The following is a 22674-nucleotide window of genomic DNA, read 5'->3' as shown; positions in this document are numbered from 1 at the left end:
TATATATATATATATATATATATATATATATATATATATATATATATATGTATAGTTGCGTCTAAAACTAAGGGGCAACATTTTTAAAGCCTTATATTTGTTAGAAATAACTACTGTGAAAAAATGAAATTTTGAAAACTGGTAGTCGTTATCATCCATAATAACATACTAAAATTTGAATCATTTGCAAAGGATAGAAAAAGATTTATAACAATTATTTATTTATTTTCAAAATAGGAACGCCCAAAAGTAAGTTGTCAAAATTTCAGCTTTTCACAGTTGTTATTTCTGACAAATATTAGGTTATAAAATGTTGACCCTTTGTTTTGGACGCCACTGTATACATTATTAATTAATTAATTAAATTATATTTAATAATAAATTAATGATAATAAAAACCATAATACTATTTTAAGAAATATTCTGTGATATATTCATTATCATATAAAGCAATATGAATAAAGATGCGTTAAAAAAGAAAAGAACAGAAAAGACATAGAGCACTGAGCCTTTCTTATTAAACGCCTTCACAAACTTATGATAGAAAAACACTCTTAACAGTTCATAAACATACATTCTTCATAAGTAAGAACTTAGTTTACTAATAAGTATTTCCTTAACTTTTCTAGAACTTTGAAACCAAACAGGCTTTTTATATACCCTACACAGTGTCACACTTTGTATATCGATTCACGTTCGCTTTATATCTTATACTAGCGTGAATGCCCGGCGTTGCTCGGGTGTTTGGAGGTGTGTGTTGAACAAAAAAAAAAAAAAAAAAAAAAGTGGTAGTAGGCAAGCAGGCTCGAACCCGTAATGTGAAGGATGAAATGAATGTGACAAAAAGTGACGTCTTTGCTGTTGCGTCCATCGCCAAACTGGAAGTGGCAAAGCTTTAAATTAAAGCTAGTCAATCGAAAAGAGGGGATGACTTTCGAAAATATCGACGAAAAAAGCGACATCTCCTTGTAGAAAACTGCAAAGATGTCGGGGGGGGGGTCACGTTCTTTTCCTCCTTCACGGTACGGGTTCGAGACTGCTTACCTACTACCACTTATTTTATTTATTTTTTCTTTTGCTCAACACACACCTTCAAACACCCGGGGCAACGCCGGGCACCCAGGATAGTTTCTATATAAAACAAATCCACCCTCATCACTTCCTTCCACGTTTTTCTTGGCCTTCACCTTGCTAACTGATCATTTTATCACAACTGTTCTACACTTACTTAACCAAACACTCTTAGTCATTCTTTTAATGTGACCAAACCAACAAATTCTCCTGTTCTGCACGCATCTCTTTTTACTGTCCAGATTTAATTTTCCTCTGAGGTCATCAGATCTAAGGCTGTCTTTAAGGCTCACATTACACATCCATCGTATCATTCTCATAACATTTTTTTTTCCATGCAACGCATGTCCTTAACCCTCTCTGGCCAGTTTTCATTTCTATACATCACTACACTGCTTATATATGCTTAAGAATATTATTTTTTTTAATAAAATTTAGTAAAATTAACAATTTTTTCAATTAAAAGATATAATTTGATTGATACATAAAGTTGTAAGCAGATATTCAATAATTCAAGTTAAAGTTTCCTTCTTTCTCTTTATGATAGTGAAGCGGTCAGGGTGGAGAAGTGTTTTGAACTAGGAGAATGAATGAAGAAAGAAACAGATAATCCGAGGCTAGGGGAGGAATGTGTTCAAAAAAAGCAACATGGGTATGGGTGTGTGCGTGTAGAAAAAGAGAGAGTGGGAAAAGAAGAGAGAAAAAAAAGAGAGATAGGGGTAGTTTATATTCTTTTTTGTTCTTATACATGCCGCTGGACTGAAAAGAGAGAGAGAGAGAGAGAGAGAGAGAGAGAGAGAGAGAGAGAGAGAGGGGGGGGGAATGAGTCGGGAATTTTATAAGAAAAATGCTACACAAACTTACTTTAAATCTTCATTTTTTTTTTCTCAGTGACTCCTCCACTCCCGGGCAACGCTGAATTAAATAAAAGGAGAGAGAGGAGAGAAAAACAGAAACTTTAATAAGACCAAAAACAGAGAAAAGGTGAGAGAAAGAGAAAGAAAGAGCGAAAGAAATTGTTGCGGGGCTAACGTGTGTATCGAAGTTAATCCCGAAAATTCAAAATAAGTAGTAATAAAATCAGTGATGATAATAATAGGTGATAGTAAAGTGATAAGATGGAGATGGTGATAAGAATCATAGTGATAATAATAGGTGATAGTAAAGTGATAAGATGGAGATGGTGATAAGAATCATAGTGATAATAATAGGTGATAGTAAAGTGATAAGATGGAGATGGTGATAAGAATCATAGTGATGGATCAGGAGTTGAAACAATCAAACAAAGATGAGTGAGACGAATGGAGAAATTAAATACAAAAATTTTTTTTTATATAAAAGATTGTAAATGAATGAAAAGAGAAGATAAGAAAGTTTCTTCTTAATTGAAAGTCTCTACCGGCGACTGAGGTGATTGATTGACTGAAAAGATGTAGAAAATGAAAGTTAACCAGTATTTTTACGAAGAATTAAATATAAAAAGTTCACCGCTTACTTAGCAGAGAGATAGAAAAGGGTAAAAAAATAAAAGGTCCATTAGGGTTGCAAGTCCGTATCCACGTGGAGGAATTAATTGAAGGGCGCGCGTCGTGTGTTTAACGTCCAAACGCGGACGGGTCGATGTCGATGTTGATGTTTACGCCATGGTGTTCAAAGGTCGACCCGTGATTTGGGCGAAAAATGCCATTTTCATACTTGTCCGTCCGGCTCCCGGGAGGCATTCAGAAAAAAAAACATCTTTTAAATTTTGATTTCCTTGTAATGCGATTGGATGAAAAGAATAACATTCTTATGATGTAAGATGCTTTAAATGACGTCCGCACGAATAACTGAAATTTCGTTTAAGAACCACCGAATTTGCGTGGGTGGTGAAAGAGAATGTACGCGCAGCTGAAACGATGTTTATACATCCACGCGTGCGCAACTGGGTTTTACTGTTGAGGCAGCGCACCATTATTTTGTTTTGGAGTGGATTCGACGCGCGTGCGTCGGGGTTACGACAAAAAGACAAAGACAGAGAGAGACAGACAGACAGACAGACAGACAGATAGTCGAACGAAGAGATTGTTAAGTAATTAACATGACTTTAAGAAAGGGGGAGTTTATCTCATACATGCACCCCCCTACGGGCAACGCCGAATTGCCTTGCTAGTTGTTCTGGACATGAAATTTCCATTCCCTACACCACCGTATCATATTTAATGCACATAGATTCGTTTTTACTAGTTTCACGGACACTGATCCAATTACTAGACTGGTCAGTCCGTTTTGGTCGGATGATAATTATTTTTGCTTCTTGCCTGTAATCAGCCTCTTGTAACTTGAACTTAACGGATAAGTTTATGTTGGCTCTCGTTTGTTTATTAGGCAGCAAAAGAACTAAAATCATTAGTAACTTTATCACTAATTTACTTACTAGATTAACGTAGAAGAGCGTTTATTGATTCTTTTTTTATAAAAAAAGCAGGCATCAATTGTCAAGTTACTGCAAAACATCTTCTCCCCCCACTTCGGACATCAAATTATTTTGCATTATTTATCCCAACACACATACTTTGGCTAAATTCCTTAAACACGTTTTTTTCTTTTTTTTTCGATCTTTCTTTATGTAACGTTGTGCACACGTTTCCCCAACACGTTGTATGCAGTCTACGTCGCATTTATTTCCATATTCTTCTGTCCCATGTGACTTCTCGTTAGGGTTTGTTGTGGGGCCGGTCGTCCGGGGACAATCGACCCAACAACTAACAAGGTAGACACGGGCAAAAAATAAAGAGCAAAAAGGCAAAGAAAAATGATAGACACAGATTGTTTGGTTAAAGACGAAGGTTCGCCTTTTATGTGCAAAGAAAGCGTATGATCTGGATGCTGGTTGTCTGGAAGGTCGCACGTCACCAGAGGCTAAGGTCTGGAGGTCTGGAACAGGTACTCTAGAAGTAGCGTGGTTTAGTATTGCTCACTGGGTCTGGAACGATCGGCTGGTCGTCAGGGCGATCCGGAACGGGCGATGGACACTGAGAATGTAGGGTCAGTGTTAAGGAGTGGATGACACTGAGAACGTGGGGTCAGCGTTAAGGAACGGACGACACTGAGAGCGTAGGGTCAGTGTGAAGGAATGGACGACATTGAGAACGTAGGGTCACTGTTAAGAAATGGACGACACTGAGAACGGAGGGTCAATGTTTAGGAACGGACGGTCGGTAGGGAACCAGGTGCAGGTAAGGTTGCAGACCGAAAGAGCAAAGGCGCATGCAAGGTTGCAAGCTGGAGGAGCGACGTTGCAGACCAGAGGAGCTAGGTTGCAGGCAAGGTCGCAAGCCGGAGGAGTGAGGTGCAAGTGAAGTTGCAGATCGGAGGAGCGAGGTGCAGGTGAAGTTAGCAGAAGGCTGCAGGAGTGAGCTGGAGGCACCAAGGGCTGGATGGAAGGCTGCAGGTGTAAACTGGAGGCACTGGAGCGAGCTGGAAGCACCAAGGACTGGAAAGGTTGCGGGGATGAGCAGGAAGCCGCTGGAGTGAGCTGGAAGCACTGGAGACTGGGAGTGAAGTTCACTGCTGGTGGGTCTCAGGAGGCAAGCAGTGATGAATCGCATTAGTAGAAAAACTTATTAGCCCTGATAAGGTCTGGTTGTTTAGCCCTGATAAGGACTGTTTGAATAGTTGCTGAGACGGCTGCTGTCACTGCTGCTGCTGGAATCCTTTGGCTGGTGGATTCGGTCGACGTGACTGGTAGCGTCAGTCGTCGCTTCGGGAGTCTCCTCCTACTTCCCCGGCCAGGTCTGGCGCCTGGTCAAAAAACTTCCCTCGGTTGGTCTGTGGCTGGCTATATTCATTTGGCCAGCATATTGTTAGAGGCGTCGGTCTCAATAAGACAAACAAACGCCTCTAATTAATTCTAGAACGAAATTTATGCAATCAAAAGTAGCTCGGGAGTTTGTTGATTCCATTTAAATTAATTTTGTCTAAAAGTAAAAAATCCATTGCCTAAATTATTGGCGTATTGTTTGGTATATTTGAATTCCGACATGCATAGTGAAGTCGACGATGGGGAGAAAGGGAAAGTGAATGTATTCACTGAACCCGGATATTGTTCATACGTTAGCTCATATTAGCCTATCGCGCCCTTTGTTTAAATGAAGAGAAACAGCGGGGGTGGAGAGAAAAAGGAAAGTGGAGGCCGTGATTTTGAAACCGCGACAGGTTCTTCCGGCTCTCACGCCATCGTTTTCTCGAACGTGCTCTCGAACGTCATCCACGCCTGATCGTCCTCTCTCACATTATCTTTCTCCTTTTTATAGACGTACTTTACCAGTGACATCATTTGGCATGCATTTGCATCTAACCTAATTCTTTTTTTCTTTTCTTTTTACCCATTATCAAATTCTGTTATTCTCTACCGCATGTTTTGGTTAAATTCTTTAGATGTGTGTCGAAACCGACATCGCATCGTTTTCCGATTTCCGTCTAACCTCGTTATTTTCTCCCGATTATCAAATTCTTTCATTCTAAAATTATTTGTGCCAAGATTTTCAAATACGTTAAACTTCTATTTTCCATCGTCGCGATCACATTAAAAACAGTTATCTTTATTTTTTTAATTTTGTTTATTAGTCCAACTTTACAGCATTAAACTTCCACAAGTAGTGATTATGTTTTTGTTTTTTTAATTTCGATATACTTTGTACTACATGTTTCTGCGGCAGTAAAGAAAGTATTTTCTGTGTGCAGAGGTTTGTTATACTGCACTGAAAAAGGTCATTACGCTGAGTCACTTAGGTGACTCAGCGTAATGACCTTTTTGGTCAACTTATCACGGAGTTTTTTTCCGACAGAAGAAGAACCGGATATTAACTGGACATCAACGAGACAACCCTTTCTCCCACTTACTTTGTGTGTGTGTGTGTGTGTGTGCGTGTGTGTGTGTGTTAGATATCTAGTTCGTGTGTGTTGGTAGTCAGCATGGTGAATTATTGTTGAACCCCAAGGCCAGACGACCCGGAAAGGAGGGTTCTTGTGAATGCCAAGTGAGAAGCTTGGGAAGAAAGAGAAAATAAACATCGCCTTGTCCTTTTTATAATATTTCATTACATACTCAGCTCATATAAGAGATGGTTTCTCATTGGGCAAGCCAGAAAGGAAGTTGACTGTTTGCACCAATCAGTGTTGAGCTTAGAAACAAAGCACAGATTCAAAATCGTAATGCCAGCTCGTTTTAGGCGTGTTATGGTTGTCGCATTTAATAGTGTCACTACACCTGCATTTATTTGATGAGATCCTTGAATCTAATTTTATGTTGAAAATTAATCAATAACAGGATTTATGTTTCTAATTTTTTTACGTGATGATTGATTATTCGAATCATTTGAATTCTTTGAACTGCTGTCCTCATTGTGAGTGGTATTTTCACAACGTTCCTTCCGACCTTCTTTGGGTGTATCTTGTCGAACTAGGGAATCTTTCAGTCAAATTCGGGAATCTGCACAAAAATTCAAACAAAATCATCCTCGACTGGGTAGAAGTCCTAAATAAGTTTCAATTGCATTTTGAGTGTCACCTGCACTGATGATTAAACTTTCAAACTCCAGAAGTGTGTAAGTTACAACTGAATTTCACCAAGTAAGGACCTGTGGCGTAGTGGATAAAGAACTTGGTAAAATTTAATTGTAAGTTACACTCTTATGGAAGTTGCAGGTTCAATCCTAAGTGTGGGCGACACTCAAAATACAATTGCAAATTACTTTAGACTTTACTGAATTAAATAAAAGGGTTCCATTTAAAATTTGTGCAAATTCCCGCGTTTGACAGAAAAATCCCCGAGTTTGGCAAGATACACCTGAAGACGGTTGGAGAGTACACTGACCGAAACGTTGTGAAAATAACACTCAAGATGAGAACAGAAGTCCGAAGAATTCGAATAATATGATCAGGATTAATTGTTGTTAGAAATGAATATCAATTCAACTTAGAATTTTTAAGCCAACATTTAATCGTAGCATTCGCCGATGAAATAAACTTGGAAGCCATAGTTGTACAGATGCAAAATTTAGAATCAAATTTGCACTTGTTGACATCAGGGCACAATAGTCAATAGGAAAATGTTTGCTTGAATGTAGCAGTATTTATATGATAGACTTTTTTTTTTAATCATCAGCCTTTTTCTTTGTAAACTCTATATAATATATATATATACAGTTTATCTCTTTATTTATCTAGTTATTTATTATATAATTATAATTTATAAGTGGCCTAACAAGACCAGAGAGGAGACAACCAAGTAAAAAAAAAACACAAGCAAAATTAATCCAAAAGCCAATAAGTGTAAACTTTACCCTTTATTTCACACATTAATTGTGCCAATCATTGTTATTTATTATCCAAGCTTTGCATTTAAATTACAAGATATCTGATATTTCCCCCAAACCTTTTACCTTGATGGCGGCGAGATAAAAACTTGCTAATATGGTTTCAAATAATCTGAAATAACAGCAAGGGGAGACTTGATTCAAAACTTTCTTTAGATTATTCTCAATGCTTGTCTGTAGATTTGTTGAAATAAACATTTGTTAAATATATCAATTGAAATAGACAAGCATGGAGAATAATCTAAAAAGTTTTGGAATCAAGTCTCCCCTTGCTGTGAGTTTTAGCTCATTTGAAATCATATTAGCAAGTTTTAGTCTTCCCTCCACCAAGGCCAGAAGTTAGTGTGGGAATATATATATATATATATATATATATATATATATATATATATATATATATATATATATATATATATAGTAGAACTCCGGAATACGGCATTAAAAATTAGTAACAAAATGCAGTACAGTATATACATGTATATAATCAAATAACATTGTAATGCAGAGCAAATACTGTAACCAGGGGCTTAGAAAACATCGTATTCTACATCATAACCTGAAAAAACCGTATCCTAAGGTTTTACTATATATATATATATAGGTTTTACTATATATATATATATATATATATATATATATATACACGTGTTATTTTTTATTACCGTATCTTTCTGTATAGTTATATTATTGTTTCGGCTACACTGCCGTTTTTTTGGCCGTCTGTAGCGTCTGTAGCGTCCTGTAGGAGGATGTAAGTTAATAATGTAACTTAACAGAAAGATACGGTAATAAAAAATAAAACGGATATTTGCTCTACAACAATATTGAGCACTTTCTTCAGTTTTTATTAATTACCATTTTCACTATATATATATATACATATATATACATATATACATATATATATATACATATATATATATATATATATATATATATATATATATATATATATATATATATATGGGGTTCATCACTTAAGAAGCAACTCGGGGATGACAGTTACTGAATATTAGGTAGTCGGTCAGTAAGCACCCTGATGATCAGTAGTGGTGGAAATTGGGTAGCATTTGATTATTTGAAAGGACATCTAAAGAATAACTTGTTTTTATTGGATTTGAAAACGACAATGTTGTAGTCAGCTGGAAAGCAACTCCGCAGTAAGAGTTCCACAGTCTACCAGTTCTAAGAAAGAAACTTTGTTTATAGTTGGTTGTTTTTGTTTTACTGCATATCAACCCTTTTCAGGTTATTTAATGCCAAATCCAGTGATTTTGAAGAAAAGTTTTTTAATAGAATATATCTGGGGTTTTTTTTCAAGTCGGTTTCTATTTAACCCATAGTTGGGTCCCTAACAGGTACTACCAGTCCGGGTCAGAGTGGACGTGGGAACAATGGTAATTAAAGAGTGGCTCCACACTCCCCAAAGCCCGCAAGATCGGCCTCACTATCGGATATAGTTTAAGGTCATATCTAGGACCACTTTGTTTATGGAATTTGTATTTAGTTTTAGGCACAGATAGACGGTGGGGAAAATTGTTGACACTGGTTGTAGCTAAACGAGAGTTTGTGGCGAATGTTTTGCTGGAGAAGACAAAAAGCAGAGCTTAGTTGAGCATTTGCGATGAAAATAATGATAGAGCAGAGATACACTCACAACGTCTCTTCTATCCGAAAGAGGAGGTAAAGGACATTGCCTACTAGGTTTCAAAGACAGTTTTGTATCCTGTTAATAAGGCAGGATGTGGATCTCTTAACAGCTCCTCCCCAGATGAGGAAATAGTACTCCCTCTTAGGATGTATTTTGTTCTCATACAGGTAGAAAATTTCATTAGGAGTAAGATATCTTCTGGATCTGTAGAATGATCCAAGCATTTTTCCAGTGACCTTAGTAACAGTTTGGATGTAAATCATCTATTTCAAGTTAGGAATGAAGGTCAATCCCAAAAAATTTGTTGGAGCAAGGTGCTTCAAATCAGAACTCAGATAACAAACATACTAATGATGGGACGATTCCAATATTTTTCCCGATTCTGATACAATTACTGATTCCATACTAAACTCCTGATTCCGATACAATTACCAATTCCGATTCTGTATAAATCTCTAAATATTCAACTATAAAATTGTTATTATGTCCCAATTACTGTAAAAACACATCTTAGATGTGCATATATTTTCTCAGACGTAAAAACACAATTGTGAGGGGATGATCGAGAGATTTTAGTCTTACTGAAAGTTTAAATCAATAAATATTTATTATTTTATTATTACTACAAGCAGTGGAAAATGTTTCTTAAACCAACATCAAATAAAAAAGATAATTTAAGGAATCGGTTTTAACATCGGAAAATAGGCGCAAAATTTTCCGATTCCGATACACCAAAAAGCTCCAATTTTTCCAATCTCAATTCCAATTCCGATTAATTATCACAACACTAAGACTTACATATCCAAGCACAATGCAGCATCCCAGCCTGCTTATGAACAAACTTTCTGGCATTTATATCACTTTCTTTAGTTTGAACTTGGCTGGTCAAACCACTAAACACTGAGAACTAAATCCAATACTATCCTCTTCATTAAGACTATTGTTCAGAAATTATCACCATCTTTTGTGGCTTCCTTTCAATTAAAATTAGCCATGATACATTATAAACCATAAGTCAAGGACCATTGCATTGCATTTTACATAGCATAATCATGTTGATATACCGGTTTTCTTTAGATCAACAGAGTTAAGCAACATTGAGTCTATCTAGTACCAGATGGGTGACCATTTGGATATATCAGTCACTGTATGTAGGTGGACGTTGATAACTTCCTATAAGAACTGCAAAAACATAATGTCGTCATCTACCCTAACCGGACTATACATACGACTGGGGACCACTTATGAATTTGATATTCCCTGATTTATTTCCTCTTCTGGAGGAAGCCGGTTCAACAAGCCTAGAGTTAATGCCACTGGCTACCATTGCGTTGGACTACATTTTAAAAGTTAAATCATAAAGATTTGTCTGGCTATGTTAAAGCAAAGATTGAAATGTCAAATATTGAAGAAGAAAGAAAACAGGTGGCTGAAATGTTATGAAATCAGAAAAAAAAGAGGAAATATCTAGAAATGTCAGATGAATTTAAAAGGTTAAATAATAAAAATAAGATCTGAACGTCAGAGTGATCGTTGGCTGATTGGACTTGCTTTATAAATAGAAGTTCAAAGTTATTGTTTCTTACTCTTGTTCATTCATCCCAAACAAGACATATTACTACTTGGACGAATGGGGTTACTATTTAGGACCATTTCTACTGAGGACTATGTTAGACAGTGGTTCCCAACCAACCGCAAGATGTCCTTTAGCCCCAAAAGTCCCCAGTGGACGTCAATTCCTGGTGAAAATGAACAAATTGTGCAGTTTTAGGCCTTAACATATGTAAATTTGAGTTCTGCACCATGAAAAAAAAAAAAAAGAAAAAAATGACTAAGTCCATCATTGCACCCGCCCCATTTAGCCCCAAAGGTCCCCAAGGCCTTAACATATTTAAATTTGAGTTCAGCACCATGCAAAACTGCTAAATAGACATACACAGAAAATTTTGGACAAATATGGTAAAATAGTCCCAAAAATGGAGTGTTTTTATTAGCCCTAAAATAGCCCCTGGGGCACACCCAAGAGTTATCGTGAAGTATAGACAAACAAAATTATATAGAAATCAGTTAGTTACAACTTTTCAGAAAGTTTTATAAAAATCCAAGGCATCAAATTTTTTTAATAAGCACAAAAGTGTCAATTTTAGCCATTTTAACCCAAAAGGCACTCCTAGGGGTAGGGGACAACCGGAGTTTTCTTGGAAAATTTATTCTGTTACTTTTTTTTACTCATATCATGTTTAATGTTTGTGTAAAATTGTAAAAAATTCCAAGGCGTAGTTATTGAGAAAAGTGCGCACAGACGAACGGACGAACGGACAAGGGTGAATTTACAGGTCCACCCTCCTTTTGGTGGGGGGGGGGCTAAAAAACTTTTTAATCTGGCTGTAACTGTGAGACATGTGTTAACTTTATGGCTATACTGATGAAGGCTTATTATATTTTTGTATTATCAGATGGGATCAGGCACAATGTCATGATTTGGAGAAAATGTGTTATAATTTCACTTTGTGATGCGTGTATAATAGTTTATACACCGACGTTGTCACTGTAAACCCAGGTTTTTGATCGTCTGTAGAGAAATCACTCAGGCGCTGATATTAGTTTATGAGAAGGTTTATAAATATAGGTAATTGTGATCATTCATAAGCCCAGAGTGAGGGTAATACAAAGACTTTAATATGAGAGAGAGAGAGAGAGAGAGAGAGAGAGAGAGAGAGAGAGAGAGAGAGAGAGAGAGAGAGAGAGAGAGAGAAAACAGCAAACACAAATCGCTTTTTCATTACACCAAGCTACCTTGTACGCAGTCACCCCGACTCTCGCTGGGGCTCCTTCAGGAATGGCCACGTTTGCATGCACTTGTTTAAGTTGGCAGTCAAAAAAGACAGACCCTCCCCAAACCTATGTCCGGAAGATACATGGTTTTAACAACTTTCATTTTGAAGTTATCTTTGACCTTTAAGATGTCACTGAAAACTTTCCATTCAAACACAGCTTTCGCTATATAGCAATTTGACATATAAGCATGTTTTTTCTGTTTCAAGAGACAATAGATACTCCATGCAAGTGGAGTCTATAGCAAAGGAAGGACTGCGCAGTCCTCAATCGAACCAGCATTGCTTCATTTCAGTGGCAAGAAGATGATGAACAATACTATGAGAGGCTTGAAAACGAATAGAATTGACAAAATTGGATTACTTAAGAGGGCGACTCGACAAATAGTTGATTACATTTCACTTGAAAACAATCGTGTTGTAGTATGTAGGGAAGCTGTCTCGTGGCAATTTGTTCTAAAGATCGAAATTCTTGAAAAGAGACTGTTCATGGAAATTTCGTTTTGTTTTAGGAACACAGAGGAAGAAAGGAAAATTATTTGCAGTTGTGGTAAAAACGAGTTCTTGTTTTGAATGTTTTATAAAGGGAAAACATGGACTGGAGCTCAGTCGAACACCTCTGATAGAAATAACAATAGTATAGAGAAAAATTAGCAATGTCACTATTGTGAGAAAGAGACTGTAGAGTAAATAAGAAATCATCCCTCCACTAGATTGTGAAGTCGATTTTATACCTTAACAGATGTTTCACTATCTTAATCTTTACTAGGGATATTCATTGACATAAAAAATAACAACTAATCAATTATACATATCGTTCATGCTTCCGGCAATAATAATACCATATTTACTCTACTTCAAAAGATATGAGTTTTGTTGTGGCCGTTGATAATCAAGACCAGCAAAGTCGTATAATTGACAAAAGGCGTATTAGCAAAAGTATGCTACAGAAGTACATGTCATGATTCTGGAGCCACAACTGTCACTAATCGCTGCCACAATGTTTTAGATGTAACTGTATTTATTGTCTGCCTAATTTCTGAAATATCAGTTTACCCTATAACAAAAAACATAAAGTGAATTGCATATCAACAGTTGGGTCAATTTTATCCTGAGTATCTTGGTGACAAAATGTTGTAAGGGGAGATAAGAAATTTAAAAATGTCTTCACTTGTCTCCCTTTAGATAATAACGAATGCAACAGTCCTCAATATATTCAAACAAGAGTGTCTCTATATTGGTTAGTCCAGCCATACATGTTTGTTTATTTGCTCTCTTTCTCTCCTTTTTGTACACACACACACACACGCACACACACACACACACGCGCACACACACACACACACACACACACACACACACACACACACACACACACACACACACACACACACACACACACACAAGGTGTTCAGGACAAATTTGACATAATGTTTTAGATGTAACAGTATCTATTATCTAAGTAAGATATCCCAAAAGATATGTACAGTTTTGACGATGGAGAGTGAAATAAGAAAGAAACCTAAAACGTAAGATTTAACAACACCAACAAAAATAAAATATGTGAGGATCTGTTTAGTAATCACCCGCGAAACATTTTTTTTTTAAATATGGAAACCATGTTCCAGCAGTAATAACATGAACAAAAGCAGCAGAGAAACGATATCTTTGTAAAATATTCAATGTTTATTGATTGAAATACTTAATACTGATTTGCCAATTCTATCAATATACTCAAAGTCGATTGGTTACCGATACCAAACTTCAACCAAATTGAAAGATTTTACTCTGGGAGCCGAACACCTGATAACATTGCTTACATAAGTGCAAAGTCAAGCATAGCCGCCATTTATGAAAGGAACTTCTGTCAGCCATGATATTACTGTGCAGATTGGTTTTACTATTCATATACAACAAATTAAGGCACCACAAGGCATGATAGATTACTTCTGCTGATTCTTTATTTATGTTTATGCACATCATTCGAGAATCCTGAGACTATTATGTCAAAAACAAGAAGTAAGCGATTTTAATGTGCTGCTGATGAACTGACGTGCTATTTTTTCTTTCATTAAAAATTTTTGTAAAAAAATAAATAAGATTTTTTTTTCAGATTGCCGGATCGAGATTTGTAGGGATTTAATAATTTGTTAATATATGTACTTTTCATTGCCATTTTTGGGGATTAAATATTTACTATTAAAAAAAAACACTTACTATAAAAACAACGTTTACAATTTATAAAAAGAAAACAAATATTTTTACCAAGAAAAGTAAGTTGGTGTTGCTGTGTCCTAAGGCCTATTCTTGAAGAGCTGGTGCATTCTGAACATGGTAAATATCTTTCCGGGGGAGAAGAAATGATATACTTGCAGTTGATAAGCGATCGGTCAGGTGGTTGATATGTTGTTGGCTACATCTCGTCTTGATTTATCTTGTGTCAATTTCTTGGCATCATTACTGGCAGCATTAATTCTCTCTTGAGAATTAATTATCCGAGCAGTAACTTTGGTGCTGGAATTGAATGCTCATATAAAACAAGCAAATAACACATTCTCTTTTTTATCTATATATTAATATGATAGCGCGTGTGTTCTTTTGTGTGTCACGCTTTCCGGCAAATTTGATTGGTTGAAATTTCATCTCGGAATAGACATTTAACTTCCGAATACATATTTACGAACGCTCTAAGTTCTATTCGATTAGCGTGTTCTCACCGCTATATTTGTTTTTAATTCCATAAAATTTAAGGTTTTATCTTTCAAAAGTTGTTAAGAAATAACTGATTTTAAGTTATTCTGTAATAAAAAAAAAACTATAACACACATCTCTCAGCCGGTAGGGACAAAAAATTGAGCAGTTATTTGTTTTTTTTTCCATTGTTTATTTTTTCCATTTGTTTATTGAGAGAGAGCGAGAGAAAGAGAGAGAGGGAGACGCTGATGTCTTTGTTAATAAAGTATTATTGCTATTACGACAACATGTAAACAAAAGTCAAGATATGAAATCTCAAACTTAGCGACACATTATAAGCGAAACGAAACTGGTATTGTACATAAAATATTTTTATAAAAACAATAAATCTAATATATATATATATATATATATATATATATATATATATATATATATATATATATATATATATATATTAAATGACAGTTCTTTTTTTAAAATAAATTATTTTTATTACAACATTGTTTTAACTAAAATAGTTTCATGAAAAAATATTTTTGGTGCATAAAATATTTTAACCTTCACCGCTATATTTGTTTTTAATTCTATAAAATTTAGGGTTTATCTTTCAAAAGTTGTTAAGAAATAATTAATTTTAAGTTATTCCGTAATAAAAAAAACTATAACACACATCTCTCGCCCAGCGGGGACAAAAAATTGAGCAGTTATTTGAGTTTTTTTTTTTTCATTGTTTATTGTTTTACATTTGTCTATTGAGAGAGAGAAAGAGAGAGAGTGCATGCGAGAGAAAGAAAGAGAGAGAAAGAGAGAGAGAAGCTGATGTCTTCGTTAATAAAATATTATTGCTACTACAACAATATGTAAACAAAAGCCAAGATATGAAACCTTGAACTTAGCGACATGTTATTAGCACAACGAAACTAGTTTTGTACATAAAATATTTTTATAAAAACATTAAATCTAAAAACAATATATATAAATATATATTAAATGACAATAATATCAGGGTGTCTCCATTTACGCTGAACATCCACAAAAATGCCAACATCAATAAATTACATATGAAAGAGTCCACTGTAGAATTTCCACAGGTCCCGCTAGTAAAAATATAAATATATTTATTTCAATTTGATGGACAAGCATTTTCTTTAACTTGAGAGTTCATTGAACCTGTGGCCCATCCGTTGCCAATGAGTCCAGAAAAGAAGTCGGGTGCAATTCGAGTTTTTTTTTTATTATGGGGAGGGGGGAACTAACTGTAAGTGTTATATAGTGGAGTGTCATAAAGGAGATTGTATCATAAAGGGAATAGTGTCAAGAAGGAGATTCGTGTACGTGATCGTCTAGTTTCTAATCTTATTGTTCATGTCTTCGTGGGTGTGTGTTTGTGTACATGCATTTCTTAACATACCTTTCTTCATGTGTCGTCGGTTGTTCTTCTGGTGTTCATTGTCTCTTGGAGGGGAGCTGGCCTGTTGGATGAAGAATTCACTCCAAGATGATAATTAAGGTTTTATGTTTTTATTCACCTTCCAGAAGTTGACACAGAATGGAGGTGAACCTTGCTTGCTTGATGGTACACGTCAGCGTCCTCCCAAGCCCAGGGGGGAGGGACAGCTAAAAAGCCGTCTGTCTTCTTCAACACCCGAAACCAAACTTCCAAGAAAGAATCAGCTAACCTCATCACATGACACCACGTCATCTGGTCAGCTGACCCTTCTTCTGCAAACGTGTCCACTGTCCACGTTATTCACCTCTCTCTCTTTCCCTCCATCTCCCTCTCTCTCTTTCTCTATTCTCTAATAGAGACACAGAGAGAGAAAACAGAGTAAGAAAGCCAGAGGGGGGGGGGAGAGATGCTCTTTAACATAAGAAGAGCAGTGAAATTATTAGTAAAATGAGAAAGGATAACCAATTTGCATGCAAAAAGTGTAAAACAATGGTTGTGACTGAGAAATTAGACGTGGAGAAAGTATATCTGAATGGCAAAGCTATTGAAGTTGTTGAGAAGTTCTGCTCCCTTGGTGATACCATTGGAATACAGGGAGAAGTTTATGCTAGTGCGATTACAAGAGTTAAAAGTGGATGGATTAAGTTCAAGTAACTTCTGCACTTACTAACCAGCAGAGTGTTAACGCTATCAACCAAAGGCATGCGTTTGCATCGTTATGATTCAGGGAAGTGAAACCGTGTAAGTTGAGGACACATATTTTACATTGAGAGAAAATTTTCCAGGTTGAGAGTAAGCATAGCTGAATAGTATTGATCAATAATTAAATTTATTTGGTTTTTATTAAAAATCGAAGACATTCAAAAAGTAGTTTCTTTTTAAATGGAAATCGCTCCAGACAAGGCATGAAACCACTTGATGTAAGGAGCTAATAAGAACAAAAGATGATTGTGGAAAAGACAGATGCTTACTGGCATTAGTCTTAAAAAGGCCATGACTTTTACAGCATTCAAGGAGCCCTAAATTTTAGCTAAGATTTCTAATGTTTTTTTTAATCCAATGCAAGTCATAATATAAGTCACTCTATTCGAATATTCCGATGCTTTGCAGCAGTCCATGGTCTGCAGCTTTCAAACCCACGAATAATAAAGGGTCCAGCAAAAATATCTTCCACATTTTAAAACTTTCAACTATATGTTGCTATGCAAGTTCCAATGATGTTTGCATTTAGCTAATAACTTGCCATTTTTTTCAGGTACCCTCATAAAGCAACATGGTTTGAACTGGTGTACATCGTCTTTTTACTGTAGAGATGTTTTCAAAGAATGGTGAATCTGTACCTGTAACACAGAAATCTTTCCAAGTTCATTACAATTTAGGACGGCATAATGTTGTTCCAGGTAGAAAATTTCAGAGTTACACTTAAAGAACAACCTGGAAGGCCTCGAAACGCTCGAACGCCAGACAGTATCTGAGTTGTGAGACTTTCTGTTGCTCAGTCTCCAACACGTTCAGCTCGTAAACAAGACTTGGCCTTGGGATTGTCTGATCGAACAGTCAGAATTCTACACACTGATATGCAGTTCCATCCATACAAATTAATGATTGTTCAGAAACTGCACGAGCGCGACTGGGAAGATCGCATATCAAAATGTGGGAGATATTTCTGCTGCACCGTGTACATAAAAACTGCAAACTGTTGCACTTTACTAATATTAAAAACTTCATGGTGTTATTACTGTCTGCAAAGGGAAGAATTTAACAGACGTGTACACAGTGTGAGGATATTGTATGGAATTGAAAAATTGAGAGGGTAAAGAATATGCATTGTTGCATGAAAAGAAATGTTATCAGAATGATATGATGGATGTATAAATGTATGATATAATGGATGTATGAAAATGTATATGATGGATGTATAAATATATGATGGATGTATAAATATATGATATAATGGATGCATAAAAATGTATATGATGGATGTATATATATGTTATGATGGATGTATATATATATGATATCATGGATGTATAAATATGATATGATAAAAATAATGGATGTATAAATATGATATGTTGGATGTAGAAAAATGATATGATGTGATAAAAATGATGAATGTATAAATATGATACGTTGGGTGTATAAAAATGATATGATAAAAATGTTGAATGTATAAATATGATATGATGGATGTATAAAAACGATATGATTAAAATGATGAATGTATAAATATATGATGGATGTATAAATATGATATGATGGATGCATAAAAATGTATATGATGGATGTATATATATGATATGATGGATGTATATATATGATATGATGGATGTATAAATATGATATGATAAAAATAATGGATGTATAAATATGATATAATGGATGTATAAATATGATATGTTGGATGTATAAAAATTATATGATGGATGTATAAATATGATATGATAAAAATAATAAATGTATAAATATGATACGTTGGATGTATAAAAATGATATGATAAAAATGCTGAATGTATAAATATGATATGATGGATGTATAAAAATGATATGATTAAAATGATGAATGTATAAATATGATATGATGGATGTATAAAAATGATATGATTAAAATGATGAATGTATAAATATAATATGATGGATGTATAAAAATGATATGATTAAAATGATGAATGTATAAATATGATATGATGGATGTATAAAAATGATATGATTAAAATAATGGATGGATAAATATGATATGATGGATGTATAAAAATGATATAATGTATGTGTAAAAATGATATGATGGATGTATAAAAATGATATGATGTATGTGTAAAAATGATATGATAAATATAATGGATGTATAAATATGATATAATGGATGTATAAAAATGATATAATGGATGTATAAAAATGATATGCTGGAGTGATAAAAATAATATGATAGATGCATAATGTGTGTCTTAAAGACAGGTTTAGATCTAATAGGTTTAAAGAAAGGTTTCAATGACTTCGTTCAGCCTCAAGAGACAATGGATACCCTCTGTAAGAATAACTGCGCATGCAATTGTGAGGTAAGAATTGTGCAATCCCAACCAAACATCTTCTTAATCGGTACTGCCTGAGTCCAATGGCAAGGAGAAGTGCTAGACAACTAGAAACAATGTTGAGATAAGCGGAGAGCACATACAGCACCTGGAATTCCCAGTTACCTATTTTAGTACTGACCAGGCTCGACGTTGCTTGACTTCGGTGATCTAATGGGAAATGGTATGTCAACGTGAATTATGCCATATATAGAGGAAGAATAGTATACAGAGACTTCGATGGTATGGCTACATTGAAAAAAAATGGATGAGATTTTTTGGGTTAGTTGATGAGCAGGTTCAGTTTACAGGCGAAGGCCACGAAAAACATGGAAGCAAGTGATAAAAATGAACCTGAGAGGAAAAACAGATAACTAATGTTCTGGTCAAGGATAGGTTTACTTTTAAAGTCAATTTCTTAAAGCCGTCTAACACATACCAGCATGTAAAACGGATGTTAAACCAAATATTATTATTATTATGATGATCATGATAATGATGATGATGATGATGATGACGACGATGATGATGATGATGATGATGATGATGATGATGATGATGATGATGATGATGATGGTGGTGGTGGTGGTGGTGGTGGTGGTGGTGGTGGTGGTGGTGGTGGTGGTGGTGATGTGCCTTCACAAGAAAGTTCCAGACTAGTGTTCAGTTTGCCAGACAAAGAAAGCCGGGTGTAACCTAATATAGACTTAGATATTGAAGCATGCAAAGCAGTCTAACGAATGATATTTATCGATCACAGTATCCATATCCAAAATCAATGGCCATGCAGAAAGCAAAGAATAAATTTGTCCAAGTAGCATAATGAAACATTTCAGCTGACTATATAAAACACCCACCGATTGGAGTTTGGGCGAGCAGACTCTACTTATAATATAGCTGTACTGATTTGTTTTTCTAACTAGAATCATAATGCCGTTGACAGGTACTACTCAGTTCCCTTACTATAAAGAATCCCAACCATCAGTAGCATGCATAGGGATGATGATGTAGTGACGACATTTATTTGGGGAAGTGGAGCAACCAATCATATTGAAACTATTTTCCTTTCTCATATTTTTCGGTACTAGGACTTATACTTCAATCTTTAAGGCATACAACCAAACCTTCTTTATCAGAAAATAAACTAAATAATGATTATTTAATTAACGACAAATTAAGGACATTTTAGATCATATCTATTATTAATGGAGGTTTGATGTCTGTCTGAAGCCGAAACTCTACTATTATTCTATTAATAATAGAGATTTGCAATCTGTCTTAAGATTTGGTAGCTGAAAATTTGATAGCTGTCTCAGCAAGGGAGCAATGTAGCATCTGCTCTATTTTAATGTAACTATTCTTTAAGGCATTACCTTTTTTAGAGAAGGAAATGTAGTATATGTTTGCTTATCAGGATACAATCCTTTCACTTTGGGGAGGGATAGTGCCGTATCTATTTTGTAATCATGAGATCATCCTTCTAAGGATTACCTTCTCATTTTTTAGGGAGTAGTGTGGTATCTGGTCCGTTGTCATGATATCATTCCAGATTTTATCTCTCTTTTTGCGAGGTGATCTATGTTCATTCGTCAGAGATACTTGAAAAATGTGCGAGCAGAGGAAGATGTTTAACTGTTTTAATAATGAATTGCCAGATTTATTAAAGATATCGCCTTGGCTTAGTAGAATTTTATCTTTGCTGTTATTTCATAAATAAAATTGAGAGAACAAGCAGATTCTTGAAGGAACATAAAATAAGTGAGAAATTGAATAATATATATACCTTTCTCTCTCTCTCTCTCTCTCTCTCTCTATATATATATATATATATATATATATATATATATATATATATATATATATATATATATATATATATATATATATGTATATCTATATATATATATGTATATCTATATATATATATATATATATGTATATCTATCTATCTATCTATCTATATATATATATATATATATATATATATATATATAGAGAGAGAGAGAGAGAGAGAGAGAGAGGAAGAGAAAAAACAGAGGGGGAGAGAGAATCAGGTGTACAATTGTAACGTTTATCAAAAGAAAGAATTGCAGGAAATGAGAGGTTTTAGCAAGAAAGCTGTTGTCGACAATGAAGCATAGCCTTGCAAACCCAAAATAAACAGTAGCGATAAAGGCTATAAATAGATATCAGCTTAAAAATAGATAAGACGTTTGATTGAGTTCAATTCAAAGAATAGAACGAAATCATAGCATAGAAAGTGAAAGTGAAAGTGAAAGTAGTGCAGCCATATTGAAATGATTACATACGTGGAAAAACTAGAACGCGTCTTCTTAGATGCATTCATTTCATCGGTGCAGTTAGCGTTTAACATTCTATATCTAATTAAAGAATGATAAGCCAATGAAAATAATTCAAACACAAGCGTGATCGACCAACAAATGCTATTACAAAATCTCAAGCTTGATAAGCAATGAAATAATACTATGTATTTCAAATACAGGCATGACAGATACCCTTTCAAACTTAAGCATGACAGACCATTGAAAATTCTATTTCATATGTAACAAAGAATGCAAGCATGTAAGAAAATGCATACGAAATGACGTCCCCAATAAAGAAAAAAGACTATAAAAAGGAGAAAGTGGACGATCACGTTAGATACGTGGGTGACATTCAAGAAGACAATGAGAAAATATATGTTGTACAACAAAAAAAGGAGTTGAAGTTCTTTTTTATTATTTGTCTGCGTTGCGACTGAGGCTATAACTTGTTGGCTCCTGGGCAACATTACACATAGTTAAACCAATGAGAATGCTATTCCAAACATAAATGTGACAGGCAACTGAAAATGTATGAAAATGAAATATTATACAGGTGCATATGCGAATCTAATTTTTACACCTAAGCATTCATTTCTCAGGATTTTTTATAAATAAATAATTTTGAACAAAATCTACTTGGCAACATTCCCATATTGGAATATATAAAATATGTAAAAAAAACTTTAAAATTTGTATCGACAAGTGGTTCAAATTTTATTATTTTCACGCAGGAAAGCATTTTTTTTTTTTACAAATGAGTTACTGTCCATGAAGGCCACTTTAGGATAATGGTTTGGTTTGGTTTGGTTTGGTTTGGTTTGGTTGTTTTGTTTTATAACATATCAACACTTTTTGGGTTATTTAATGCCGAATCGAGTTAATTTGGAAACAGTTTTTATACTTCAAGTTCTTTATATCCTCAAATATTTATTTGCAGAGTTTGGTTTGGTTGTTTTATGGCATATCAACCTTTTTCAGGTTACTTAATACCGAATCCAGTTATTTTGGAAATAGTATTCATGTAGCATCCAGTTATTTTGTACAAGGTTTTTCGTTCTTCAAGCTCTTTGTATCTTCAATCACTAGTTTGTAGTGTTTGGTTGTTTTAAAATGAATTTTATCGTTTTTGTTCCCTGCTCTGCAGAACATGAATGAATTTTGTAATAAAAGGGTTACAGTATTGATGTATGGTACATTTTAAGTTAGGAAACAAGTCAGGA

The sequence above is a fragment of the Euprymna scolopes genome, chromosome 10, assembly GCF_053919585.1.
Source record: "Euprymna scolopes isolate OS-2025 chromosome 10, ASM5391958v1, whole genome shotgun sequence".
NCBI classification, from domain to species: Eukaryota; Metazoa; Mollusca; class Cephalopoda; order Sepiida; family Sepiolidae; genus Euprymna; species Euprymna scolopes.
Note: the sequence above shows the minus strand (reverse complement) of the source record.